We start from the raw sequence: 14,618 nt of genomic DNA on the forward strand, positions 1-14,618 counted from the left end.
TACAAAGGGAAGAGAGGGGATCCCTGGGTGGTTCAGTGGCTTAGCACCTGCCTTCGGCCCAGGGAGTGATCCTGGGGTCCCGGGATCAAGTTTCACATCAGGCTTCCTGCATGGAGCCTGCTTCTCTCTCTCTCTCTCTCTCTCTCTCTCTCTCTCTCTCTGTGTGTGTGTGTGTGTGTGTGTGTGTATGGAGGGGGGTGGGGTGGGGGATGTCTCATGAATAGATAAATAAAATCTTTTTAAAAAATTAAGAGGGAAGAGAAAGATTTTAAATATGGATAAATGTATAAATATTCTGGAGATCACCAAGTATGAACTGCTGACATCAAATGAAATAATAATACAGCTAAATTGAGCCTGCACCCTCACCTTCTTTGTCTCATTCATTCTTTGGTTGAAGCTCACCTATCTTTCCCCTGTGTCTCTCCCTACCCTAAGTATTTGGAAACTATGCAACTTATACATAGTAATTTTTGAGTCAAAAATGAAGTCGTAAGGAAAATTAGAAAGTATCTTGAACTGAATGAAAATGAAAAGCCAACTTATCAGAATTTGCAGATTGCAGCTAATGTAAAGCTTAGAGGGAAGTTTAATACTTGCATTAGAAAATAAAGTCTCAAATCAATAATCTAAGCTTCCACTTTATGAAACTAGAAAATAAAGAGAAAATTTAAACCCAAAGCAAGAAGGAAGTAGCAAAAATGATTCAGAATTCGATGAAACTGAAAATAGACAAATAGAGAAAAATCGATAAATAAAAGCTGATTCTTTCTAAATAGATCAACGAAATCAATGAATGTCTAGCCAGACTGACCAAGATAAAAAGAACAAAGACAGAAATGACCATCGTTAAAAATGAAAGAGGAAACATCATTACAGACACTACAACATTAAAAATATAATAAGGAAATACTATGAACAATTTCATGCCCATAAATTCAACAACTTAGATGAAACAGACCAATTCCTTGAAAAACATAAACAATCTAAGCTTTCTCAAAAAAAAAAAAATGGATAGACTGAATAATCCTATTTCTAGTAAAGAAATTGAATTCTTAGTTCAAAAATTTCTATCAAATAATTCTCTGGGATCAGATAGTTTTACTGATTGATGCCATGAAACATTTAAGGAAAAAATAATGCCAATTCTACACAAGCTCTTTAAGAGGAAGAAAATGGAATTCCCAAATAATTTTGGGAATTTTGTAAGTCCCCAATACCCTGCTATCCAAATTAGACAAAGGTGGAAAGTAAAAAAAGAAAGCTACAGACCAACATTTCTCATAAATGTAGACCTAAAAGTCCTCCAAAAACTTTAGAAGGGGAGTAATGCATCATGACCAAAACAGGTTTATCCCAAGAGCATAAGGCTGGTTCAACATTTAAAACTCCATCCATGGGGACACTGGATCCCTCTGCATCCAGCTCCCCGCAGGGAGCCTGCTTCTCCCTCAGCCTATGTCTCTGCTTCTCTCTCTCTCTGTGTATCTGTGAATAAATGAATAAAATCTTTTTAAAAGATTCCATCCATGTAATTCACCATATCAACAGATTAAAGAAGAAAAATATGATCATCTAGATGGGTATAGAAAAATCAATGGACAAAATTCACCATTTGTTCTGATAAACCTTCTCAGCAGAATAGGAATTGAATGGAACTTCCTTAACTAGCTAAAGGGCATTCACAAAAAAAGCCTACACCCTAGCATCATACTTAACCATACTTAAGCTAAATGTTTTCTCCCAAAGATCATGACAGACATGACCACTCTCATCACTCCTACTCAGTGTTGTATCAGAAGTCCTTGCTACTGCAATAGGGCAAGTAAAAGAAATAAAAGGCATACAAATTAGAAAGAAGAAATACAAATCCTTCTATTCACAGAAGACATGACCATGTACATAGAAAATCCCACATAATCTACTAAAATCTCCTAGTTCTAGTCAATGAGTTTAGCTGGGTCCCAGGTTAACAATCAACGTTTCTATACCAGCAACAAACCCTTAAACATTAAAATTTTTAAAAATAACATGATAATACAAAATACATAGGTACAAGTCTAACAAAATGTGTGCAGTCTCCATCTGCTGAAAACAATGGAAGACAAGTGGTATCAGGTAAGGCCTGGTGTACATAAAGGCATAGGAAATAACAGTGTTTATGAGTTGGGAGACAACATTCTTAAGATGTTAATTCTTCTCAAATTGATCACAGAATTAATATCCCACTTAAAGGATGTGTGTCCAGGATATATTTTAAAACCTCTCAAAACTCAGCAATAAAAAAATTAAACAACCCAATTTAAAATTGGCACAGGCCTTGAACAGACTTTTCATTACAGACATATGGGGGTGTCAAGTAATCATACAAAAAGATCCTTAACATCATTAATCAATCAGTATATGCAAATTAACCTCAAAAACATAGTACTACACACTTATCAGAATTAAAATTGAAAAAGGAAGAAAACCGGGGATCCCTGGGTGGCTCAGCAGTTTAGCGCTTGCCTTTGGCCTAGGGTGTGATCCTGGAGTCCGGGGATCAAGTCCCACGTCGGGCTCCCTGCATGGAGCCCGCTTCTCACTCTGCCTGTGTCTCTGCCTTTCTCTCTGTCTCTGTCTCTGTCTCTCTCTCTCTCATAAACAATAAAATATTTTAAAAAAAGAAAAAGGAAGAAAACCACATTGCTGGTGGGAATGCAAAATGGTATAGCCACTTCAGAAATCAATTTGACAGTTTCTTAAATATACATTTTTCATATAAACTAGCAATCTTCTTCTTAGTCTTCAACCAAGAGAAGTGAAAAACTATGTCTACAGAGGTTAACTCTTAATAACCAAAAGTGGAAACAACTCCAAAATTCTTTAGTTAGTGAATTGATCAACACACTGTGGCACATCAGACAATTGAATACAAATCAGGAATAAAATGGAACATATAACTGATACACACTACAGCATGATGAATCCCCAGTGCATCAGGTTAAATGAAAGAAATCAGATGTGAAAGGATATGTGCTGTATCCTTGTGCCCATTTGTATGACATTCTGGAAAAGGTAGAACTATAGAGACTCAGAACAGATTAGTAGTTGCCAAGGGTGGGGAGTTTAGCAGAAGGGTTATCAGGGAGGGGCAAAAGAAGGAAAGGAGGAGCAGTGATGAACTGCTTCTGTATTTTTATTATGGTGCCAGCTAAGTGACTCTGCATTTAACAAAACTCTTAAAACTGTACACTAAGAGGCACCTGGGTGGCTCAGTGGTTGTATGTCTGCCTTTGGCTCAGGTCATGATCCCGGGATCCTGGGATCAAGTCCTGCATAAGGCTCCCCACAGGGAACCTGTGTCTCTGTCTGCCTGTGTCTCTGTGTCTCTCTGTGTCTCTCTCATGAATGAATAAATAGAATCTTTTGAAAAAACTGTACACTAAGATAATTTTACTCTATATAATTTTAAAATGTCTTTTTAAAATTGCATAAACAACCTAGTACTTAACAGATGGAGATTTTTTATCATTCCTTTTTCTGCTTGAACTTATATTTCCATTACTTTTCCCACAGGATTTTACCATAATGGAGTAGTTTTCTAGTTGAAGGTCTTACTCGTCACTGTATCATACATTTCACAACAAACATATAATTTAAATTTAATTTTTAAAAAATATCTTGTGACCCTAAGTAAGACTAAGTGGTAGAAATATTTCAACTGGATTGCCACTGTATTATTTAGTACACAATTGATCAAAACATTAAACATAAAAACATTTACATAAAATTTTCGTTAGAAATGCATTTCTTTTTGGAGCACCTGTGTGGCTCAGTGGTTGAACTGCCTTTGGCTCAGGTCGTGATCCCAGGGTCCTGGGATCGAGTCCCACCTTGGGCTCCCCACCGGGAGACTGCTTCTCCCTCAGCCTATGTCTCTGCCTCTCTCTTTGTGTCTCTCATGAATAAATAAAATATATTTTAAATGCATTTCTTTTTTTGAAGTTTATTATTTATTTAAGTAATCTCTATTTCCAAAGTGGAATTCGAACTCACGATTCTGAGATCAAGAGTCACATGCTCTTCTGACTAAGTCAGCCAGCCGCCCCACAAAAAAGAAATGCATTTCTTAAGAATGAGTCTTAATTTGCTAATTAATTCATGTGTCCATTGCTACAAACATAGAATTTTGGAATCAATTCTGTTTTTCATTGTAATAAAAATAAGTACTAAGAAACTTGTCCACATAAAGTGTAGCTAGAACTAGGAGTTTTCTTATTGGAATGTCACTTTTTTGAACTACTGAGTCAAATGACAAGGATCATGGTGACATTCTTCCAAAGCACTTTTAATGATTGACAGATGACAGACAACTCAAATAACTTCTTTTTTTTTTTTTTTTTTCAAATAACTTCTTCAACATACTTAAAACGTAAAGAATTAGAAAACTGCCATCTGGCAACAGTCATTTGCTTTTTTATTTTCTGAAAAGTATAGCAAAAATGCCTTTCCAAGACTTACCAAATAGTTAACAAGTATACCTTTTACTCGTTCACTTAAAACTACCTATTTATACGATATACTGAAAAAGGTTTAGGAAAAATGGAAATAATGGTAATCTCAATATATTTTTAGTCACACAATAGCTTTTGACAAAAGAATTTAATGTCATTGTATTTCTTTTATGTTTTTGCTAAAACTTTGGCCCATAGATGAGCTCATTCTACTTATGGGAAATAACAGCCACATCAATATTAAAGTGATATGACTCTAAGTAATCAATAATCCCTGGTTTTAACAGTTATAAAACGATGGGGCACCTGGTGGCTCAGTTAGAAGAGCATGCAACTCTTGATTTCAGGATTGTGATTTCAAGCCCCATGTTGGGTACAGAGATTACTTAAATAAGTAAATAAATAAATAAATTCAAACTTTTTTAAAAAAATTAAAGTTGTAGAACAAAATGATTAATCAAGATGCTATTTCTGTTTCCTTAATTTGCAATAACAGAAAGTAATGAGTAGCAAAAATCATAAGTTTTTTATGAAGCTAGAACTATGATCAAAATAATATTCCTTCAGTATGTATGTATGTGTTTCTCAAATTCTGGTGCTCGGGTTTTGGGGAAAAATAAACAAAATTCCACATTTAAAAATCAGAAATAATTTACTGAACATTGTAATCAAACTTTCTATCCACTCAATGATAAAGGTACATACTGCTTAAAAAAAAAAAAAATCAGTTCATCATATAACTTTGTATTTTTATTACTAGGTAATAGAAAATGTTAAATAATACGGTAAGCAATAGGTATAATCAATCCATTATTTGATTTGATAATACACATTTTAAGTATTTTATAGACTCAGAACAATCAAAAATAAATCACACAAGTTTTATCCATTTATTTGTTAAATGTATCTTGAATAAATTGGTAATCCCAGAAAAGATGAAAAGAATTAGCATCACTAATTGCTTCCATTGGTTAAATGTGAGTTTTCTCTAACAAATGAGGCACCCTAGAAGGATTGTGAGAATAGCTGAAAGGAATTGCTCATGATAAACATTCAAAAAAGAGTCATTTTAGCATTCAGTATTTCTTTCATGCTCTCTTTGCTTCTTTTTTCCTCTTGGAGGAAAATTTTGGGGAGGGAAGAAGCAATATCAATGATTAAAGTAATTTTGTCTTCACTCCAGCTTCCTCACTGTACAATATATTAGGATTCAAAAACATCACAAAACGGGCCAAAATACCCTTGTCTGATGCTATGTTTTGCCTTTAAGAGAAATGTGTTTGAGATACAAAACCAGAAGCCAGGTTTATGGTTCTTTGATTAATCATTAAAGGAGGTCCCTGGAACTGATGTTTCAAAGAATCCCTTTATTTGGTGCCTCTGAGGTTACACCCTGGGGCAGCACATCACAGGGAGATTTGAAAGGGCTAGGAGTCACTGCTTGCCTCTGGAAAGCACAGAAGGTGACTGTGGGAAACCGAGATGGCTAGAAGCAGCTGGAAGCATGGGTCAATCACCTGCTTTCAGCAGGGATGTCAGGAAAAATACATATGGAAGTTAAGGATTTGGACCCGGATTCCCTTCCCATGCCATCAGAGCTCTAGGAAAGCCTCCTACAACCCCAGTTTGAAGATGCTCTAACACATTGCTCAGAAAATGCATCCAGGGCTATTAAATGTGGATCCAGAACAAAAAAGAGAGGCTCCTAAAGCCTTTCTACATTCCTGTTTCCCCTACTTGTCTGTCCCCAAAGGTCGGTTCCTGCTCTCAAGACACCTGGGATTCCCATCCTGCCCAATTCAAGAAGTTCATAGGGATACAAACTCTAGGTCCTCAACTGCAACCACCCCCAGAAGTCCCCATGTCTTTCAAGATTCAGTTTATAACCCCCCTCATCTATTCTGTACCCAATATATACTTTTGCCATAATATTTGTGACACTTCATTGATTTTGTTTACATTATCTGTTTCCCTTATTCCTATAACTTTATTCCTTAACCTCAGTTCCTAAAATACTGTAGAAACACAATAAATGGCAGTCAAATGCATGAGCCTCAGGCTCACTTACTGTTTCTCCATTGATGGCAGCCTCTTGTTCCAGCCCTGTCCAACCTCAGCATGACTCAGGCCTGACATAATGTTCCAAAATGTGGCCATAGTGTGACCTGGCCGCAAAGCTCAGTCAACCCTGCCAGGATGTTGTTTGCTAGCTAAGCTACCGGTAGCTGTTTTTAGCTCTGACTGCATGTTAGAATCACCTGGAGAGCTTTTTTAAAAATGCTAATAATTTGGCCTCAACCAAGACCACTAAATCAGAAGCTCTTGGCAGCGGGACCTGGGCCAGAGGCATTTTTAATCCCACCCAGATTATCCTAATGGGCAACCAAGGTGGAGAAATGCTATCTTTAAAAGGGGGCGGGGGAGGGGGGCGCAACCTGGGTTGCTCAGTGGTTGAGCATCTGCTTTTGGCTCAGGGTGTGATCCTGGGTCCTGGGAAAGAGTCCTGCATCGGGCTCCATGCAAAAAGCCTGTTTCTGCCTATGTCTTTGCCTCTCTTTCTGTGTCTCTCATGAACAAATAAACAAAATCTTAAAAAAAAAACAAAAACCTGCTATCTTAGCATGAAGGAGTACTTGGGTTTACACTACCTTCAGATGTGGAAGATTTCTCAGTTCAACGCCAAATTCATTTCCTAATCTTCCCTCCAAGGGTGGGCTCCCAAGCCACACACACATCCATCTAGAAATCAGTCCAGCATTCAAGCCCACCCAAGATACCATATGTCTAAATATTTAAAAGTCATTAATCAAGCTAAAAACTATTAAATATAGTATGTCCTTTCTTCCTTCCTTGACAAATACAACATTTGTAGCATCAAAATTGAACAATGTGTGCAAAGCTATAGTTTTGGTATGACTAAAAGTCGACAAAATATCACAGACAACTGATTGTGATGCCTGGTTGCACATCTTGATGAAATGATCGTATTTAGGTGGATAATACAGTAAAGACACACCATAATTAATTATTTATTATAAATTTAATTCATAAAGTCTGTATTTCTTGTCCTTCATTTCAACAAATCATTAATTGTATTGCTAGAATCAAAATTTTTCATAATGATGCCAAATTTGGCAATTTTAAATTTAGGGAAACATTCTGCAAAGATAGTAACCATTGAAATGTCAAGAAAAATCTTAAAGCAATACTTGAATTGGAAATGAACCATACATATGACATAACCAAGCTCAAACACTGTAATGAGGTCACATATGGTAAATTAGCTAGAAATACAAAATATTTTCATTTCATTATGTAACTTGCTGTCACTTATATAGTGATTTTTAGCTCCTCTTAAAACAACATCTAGATCTATGCACTATTTCATAAATTTATCTTCTTTTAAATTTTTCTGGAGTAGTTATTATAAAGAAAACTGAAAATAGCAATATTTTGGGATATTTGTTCAAATTTCTCCCTGATCAAGATGATAGACTAGTGTACAGTGGCCAGAAAAGAGTCTTTAGAAACCAGTTTTCAGGGCAGCCCCAGTGGTGCAGCGGTTTGGCGCCGCCTGCAGCCCGGGGTGTGATCCTGGGGACCCGGGATCGAGTCCCACGTAGGGCTCCCTGCATGGAGCCTGCTTCTCCCTCTGCCTGTGTCTCTGCCTCTCAGTCTCTCTCTCTTTCTCTGAATAAATAAATCTTTAAAAAAAAAAAAAAGAAACCAGTTTTCAGATCATATATATGCGAATCTTCTTCATCACTCAGATATTTTTGTTTCATTCAAATTTCCTTGTATTTTACTGGAACTGTACTTTTGTTGTATATTTATCACACAGCCTTTTTCTGCTTATAATAAAATGTTCTCTACATTTTTAAATACATTTTTAGACTCTTTCAAAGCGAAATAACCAAACTTAAAAGAGTTCAGGGATTTGGTAATTTTGTTTCTGTTTTTGTAAACCTTTGCTAACATCATTTATAGCAAGCAATAAAGATCAAGATTTGCTCTTTATTTGAGGACCTTCTGGTTTTTTCTTAGCTCTACTAACATTTCATAACTTGCCTAAATTAAATCTAATTGCCTTAACAGCATTTCATTGGAAATCCCATTCTATAGCTGATCAGATTTGGTATGTTTTTCATCAAGACGTACTGCCTTCAGGCAATACAATATAATATATTGAAAACAATGTATATAATCTTTGGGTTGTTCCAAGGAATGACAAAGCTATCATCAGAGCTGAAGCTATATGGCTATATGCGTCATTGTTAAAATTCAAACTACTGTTTACAGAACGCTTCTGTATTTCCAGCTAAACTTCCGGATTGTATACCTTTTTCTTTTTAGCATCATTATCACAGGCTTATTACCCTTAACAATCTTTTAAATCAGTGGCTAAAATTTAAAGCTGTGTCTTCAGATAAGGCAAAACCTGTATTTTTCACAACAGGTGTAAAACAAATAAAATACTCAAATTCAAGTTTCTTGTTTTCACCTGATAGTTTAACAATGAGTATCATAAATGTGAGTCGTGTAACGTGATTTTCAACTCTGCTACAACCTAGTTGAATTGAATACTATTAGCTTTTTTAAAACCTATGCAATTTTTTATCATTTTATTATCCATTAATTTATAATCTCTTCTTAATCCTCCATCCTCATAAATAATCACTTGGGTTCAAATGTCTTTTTCATGTTTGAACATTCTAGCTGCAAATTTTTAAATCATTTACATAAAACCCAGACAATTTTCCATTGTTTTCTATAAAAACTATATTATTAGTGCCATGAAAAGTTTCATTTTGTTTGGCTAAATTTGGGGCACATGATATTTTTTTAAAGATGTATATACTTATTTGAGAGAGAGCCCATGAGCAGCAAAGAGGGGCAGAGGAGGAGAGGGGAAGCAGATTCCCAATTGAGCGTGAAGCTGGATGCGAGGCTGGATCCCAGGACTCTGAGATCATGACCTGAGTGGAAATCAAGAGTCGGCCACTTAGCCGACTGAGCACCACGGTGCCCCATAATACTTGTAATAATATCAGCCAATGTTCTGTCTTTTCATTTACCTGTTTTTGTTGACTACTCTTGTTTTCTGATTATTCATCTCTTTTTTCCCCCCTTAAACAATTGTGTGCCTTTTTGTTGTATAAGTGACTTTCCTCTTCTGGACCCAAATACCTTCTTTAACTAAAGATGATCTTCAAGATTGATTGTAACTGGTACAGAATTAACCAACTACTGTCTTAGAGCCTAGGATATAAAAGTTGGTTTCTGCAATTGCTTTCTCCAAATGAAAGGATTTGGGTGTAAAATGAATATTACATTTTCTGCCATGTTCTTCCAGGATTTGCATCATTCATTTGGTTGGGACATGTGTTTTAAGGAAACATTCTCCTGCTGTGAGAGGGAACATTTTCCAGAATAAGCCTCCCACAAGCACAGCGAAGCCCCTATGATTTCTGATTTCCATATCATCATTCTCCTCCCACAGGGGAAATTTCTCGAATGCAATTTTCTTTGTGTCTCCTAGGCAGGCACAGATTGTATCTATGGCGTCTGAGTTGTAAATTTGATATGAATAATTCCCCTTTACATTCTCATTGTTTTGTTCACTAATTAAATCTTCAGCAAATAAATAATTTGTAAGGTCCTGTGTAAAAATATTAGATAGAATGGTCCAACCAAAACCTACTCACTTTTATTATTTCTGTACTTTTTAAGGGTTTAAGCAGATCACTTCTTTGGCAATTTTTCTTTTTAGCTTCTGACTTTTACGGTCCTATTTTATCACAACATTGACTGTATTTATTCTCAATGCTAAAAAGATTAATATAAAATGTAATTCCATTCAAATTTGCCTCATTTGAGCATATTTTATAAAAAATGTAAAAAAAGAAAAAGTAAAATTACATTCACATATATCTTAAGTGTATTTTAATAATAATTTTAATATTCAAAATATCTATTCACATTAAATGGCAAAAAACTATATGCAAAATTTTAAATAGTGATAACATTTTAATTTGATTTTCTGAAAAGGTAACTTGATTATATTTAGCATTTTTATAAAAATTAAGCATTCTTTATTTTTAAATTGCAATAAAGTATTGCAATTCCAGCATCTAAAGTCTACTTGCTAATGTAAAGAATGGGTGTTATCCTCATACATGTTATATCTAGATGTACATACATACAAAATTAAGTGTAATGTGAATTGTTTAGGTGGTAAATGGCAAATGTTCCTCAGCCATTGTCTATTTACAATTGTTATAAAGATCAGTATCATGTTAATTTCAGAATATCTCTACCAGAAATCAGAAATTGAAGAGAAACAAGAAAATGGATTCTTAGCACTTCTGGAAAATGATATTTGATATGAATCCATAGTATTCATGATATCTGAGATGAGTATTTTCACAAGTTAATCCATTTTTTCCCTGCTTTAGGGCTTCTGCCACTGAAATCCTCGGTGTGTTTAGAAGCAGTGGCCTTTCCTGGTGCTGGTGGCAACACAACCCCCCCCCCCCCCAACCTTCTTCACATCAGAACACAGCCACCTTTCATTCCAAGGGAATACCCCTAGGGACAAATGGAGAAGAATTTGCTGGAGGCTAAACAGTGTTAAGAAGGTGAAAGTCTAGAGTTGCGGGTCACATCATGCCAATACTAAGTGCCACACCACAGTGACATCTTTCTTTCTTTTTTTTTTCTTTGTTTTTTAAAGATTTCATTTATTTATTCACAAAAGACACACAGAGAGAGGCAGAGATAGAGGCTGAGGGAGAAGCAGGCTCCCTGTGGGGAGCAAATGTGGAACTCAATCCCAAGACTGGGATCACGACCTGAGCCGAAGGCACACGCTAACCATTGAACCACCTAAATGCTCCAGTGACGTCTTTCTGTGTATTTGTAACATGTGGGGGCTATTAGAGCTCTCCTGCAGGTGCAGGGGTATTAAGTTCTGCCCTGGCCCTGGTCCCACCTCCCTGATGAGAAAGACTTCCGTTCCTGGCCCCAGAAAATCTGTCCCCTGACTTCATCCCTCCATTACCTAACACATCATTCTTCAAGCCACCACAACTGGGAAGTCTATGGATCCACCTGAAAACCCTACCCATCTCCAGCCTGACACTCTCTACCCTGTTTTCTTTGCCTAGAGAATATTTTCTCTTCAATAATGCACAAGATATTGTCATTTCGAGGCTCACCTTGGACATTTCTGCCTGATGGCACTAGCCTGAGCACCACACACAGACTGACACCCAGACAAGCTAAAAGTATGGAAGCTCCTCCAACCAATTTTTTAAAAACATATTTACAAGTGGTAGAACAGAGGGCTTAATTGCTAGAAATCCGTAGTGCTATAATCTGGGTTGGCATTTCAGCTCTGACACACACAAGCTGTCAGGTTACTTATCCTTTCTGAACCTTAATATTCCCTTATGTGATACAGGAATAATAACACCTACCTCACAGCATGCTGTGGTAATATATACAATGACATGTGTAAAGTACCTGACCCACAGGAAGCACTCCACAGCTATCTTCTTCATTATTTGTTTAACATTGGTTTCATGTTTAGGGACAACCTTATTTTACATTAATAAACGCATACCTCTTTCTTCAGGCTTGAGATATGATGTATATTGATAACAGGTCATTCCAAACCAAACAATTTATTGGGGGGAGCATATTACATCAGGCATTTTAAATTTGCATAATTAAGGCAATCATTTATATCTAGCAAATGTATTGAGCCAATTTGCCTCAGAATTGCAGCAACTGTAATGCTTGAGTCACCATCAAGCAGCTGTTCATGCTGGACTCAGGGTTAAAAGTACCATGCAAATAAAATGTTACATTCACGTGTATAGGAACCTTTGTGCGTATTGTGATTTATAATAAGAAATATACATAATAAGAAATATAAGAAATACATTAAAATATATATTTATTATAAGAAATATATAATAAGAAATATATATAGTAAGAAAAATATATTTATAATAAGAAATATATATATAAGTTTCTGACATAGTGATCTTAAAAACCCTTCGGATTTTGTAAGTGTTAAGTGCAATAAAAGTGTCTTTATATTTATATAACAAACCCCTTTCATCCACACCAAAGTTTACATTAATGAATTTGACTTTGAAAAAGCACCTAAGGGAACCAGCCATGTTATTGGAGGGTTGGACCTTTCAGCACCACCCCCAACTTCTGGAGCCAGGGAGAGGGGCTAGAGACTGAGTTTCATCATGAATGGCTAATAATTTAATCGATCTTACCTATGTAATGAAGCCACCATAAAACCCCAAAAGGACAGGATTTGGAGAGCTTCAGGTTGGTGAACACATGGAGAGTCGGGCATGGTAGCATTCTTGAAGAGGATATAGAAGCTCTGTTCCCCTTCTCTATGCCTTATCCTATACATCTCTTCCATCTGGCTGTTCCTGAAATATATCCTTTTATAATAAGCCACAAATCTAGTAAGTAAAATACTTTTTGAGTTCTATGAGCCACTCCAACAAATTAATCAAACCCAAGGAGTGGGTCATTAGAATCTGTATCTATAGCTAATAGGCCAGAAGCACAGGTGACAAACTGTCACAATTAGTATCTGTCACAATTGGTATCTGTCACAATTGCAAGTGGAGGAGAGGGGCAGTCTGTAGGACTAAGCCCTAAACTTGTGGAGTCTGACACTGTCTCCAGGTAGATAGTGCCAGAATTGAAGTGAGCTGTAGAACACCCAACTGGCACCAGAGAATTGGTGATGTGAGCAAAAAAATCCACACACTGGAGTCAGGAACAAAATTATAGTGAATAAAGTGGCATCACATTCCTGATGTGATCCACCAATGTCTGGATGCCCCCTAGAGACTGGCACTCAAATTGGCTCAGATGCCAGCCCCCCACTCTGCCTTTGCACCTGGTTTGTCTCATGGCCCCTACCATCTGTGGCCACTGTCCACAACCCTGTGGTTGGCATAGATCACGTCAGCACCCTCCAACAGCCCAGGCCCTTCTGGGACCCATCACGAAACCACTGTTTCTAGTGCCTCCCATCTGGGTGTGGTGTGGTTGGTGGTTGGTTTTTCCAGACCTACTCTAAAACCGCTAAGAACATATGCTTACAGCTCTGTCATATCAAAATACCTCAAACTTGCCTTCATGAAAAAGGAGACTCATTCCCTCATGTGTCCCCAGAGCAGGGATCTGCCTCCACAAGACACCAAATAGATCAGTCTCATCCATTCAATGAAGCAAAAACCAGTCAAACCAGTCTTTAGGCATCATGTGGACCAAGCACAAATACACTAGAAAACATGTGGTAGCCAAAAGCAAGGCAGTCTGCACGTTCGCCTAAGTGGTGGGTCCTGTTATACGCGCCTATTAACTGCGAGAGGACAGGGCAGGTGAAAGTTCTGGGTAGCCTGACTGGTAACCCCCTCAAAGTTATCATGGTTTTCAACCAAAGAAGCCCTTTAGAATTGTGAGAATCCTCCTACAGTAAGAAAAGATTCTCTCTGTGAGATCCCTTAGGAAACAATGGTCAATTCCTTCATGTTTGTCTAAGGCCTATAAGGAGATTTTTGTTTGATATTTTATAATGAAAGGATACTAGATAAAAACATGTTTTCTGATATGCTAATATGCAAACCCTGAACAGCCAGGAGCATCATCTTAGACAATTTTCCCCCTACCTTCTAACTACTGAAAGGAAGTCCTAATTCCTGTCGTCATTTTTTTTAAGATTTATTATTTTTTATAGATTTTATTTATCTATTCATGAAAGACACAGAGACCTAGACAGGAGAAGCAGGCTCTTCACAGGGAGCCTGATATGGGGCTCAATCCCCAGACCGGGATCACTCCCTGAGCCAAAGGCAGATGCTCAACTGCTGAGCCACCCAGGCATCTCAAATTCCTATGGTCTTATTGTCCATCAGTGGCTTTGTCTTTTGTCCTTCTCTCTGCTTCCCCAGCTTGGTACTATGCATCACTTCTCCTAATGATAGATCTGGTTTGATAAATGTTCATGTTTTTCTTTGAAAAAATAATTACACTTCCCCTCATTGTGTGTTTATATGTATATATACAAACAAGATT

At 36.9% G+C, this 14,618-nt stretch overlaps 1 long non-coding RNA gene across 1 annotated transcript in view; it reads right to left on the minus strand.

Moving 5' to 3' along the window:
* LOC102151150 overlaps positions 1-13,067 on the minus strand; it is a 653,134-nt gene extending 640,067 nt beyond the window's left edge. The window contains exon 1 of the long non-coding RNA XR_005372365.1: positions 12,794-13,067. This is a non-coding gene — a long non-coding RNA (uncharacterized LOC102151150). The remainder of the gene's footprint in view (positions 1-12,793) is intronic.
* Between the last annotated feature and the right edge of the window lie 1,551 nt (positions 13,068-14,618).

Source organism: Canis lupus, chromosome 17 (genome assembly GCF_011100685.1).
Source record: "Canis lupus familiaris isolate Mischka breed German Shepherd chromosome 17, alternate assembly UU_Cfam_GSD_1.0, whole genome shotgun sequence".
NCBI lineage: Eukaryota > Metazoa > Chordata > Mammalia > Carnivora > Canidae > Canis > Canis lupus.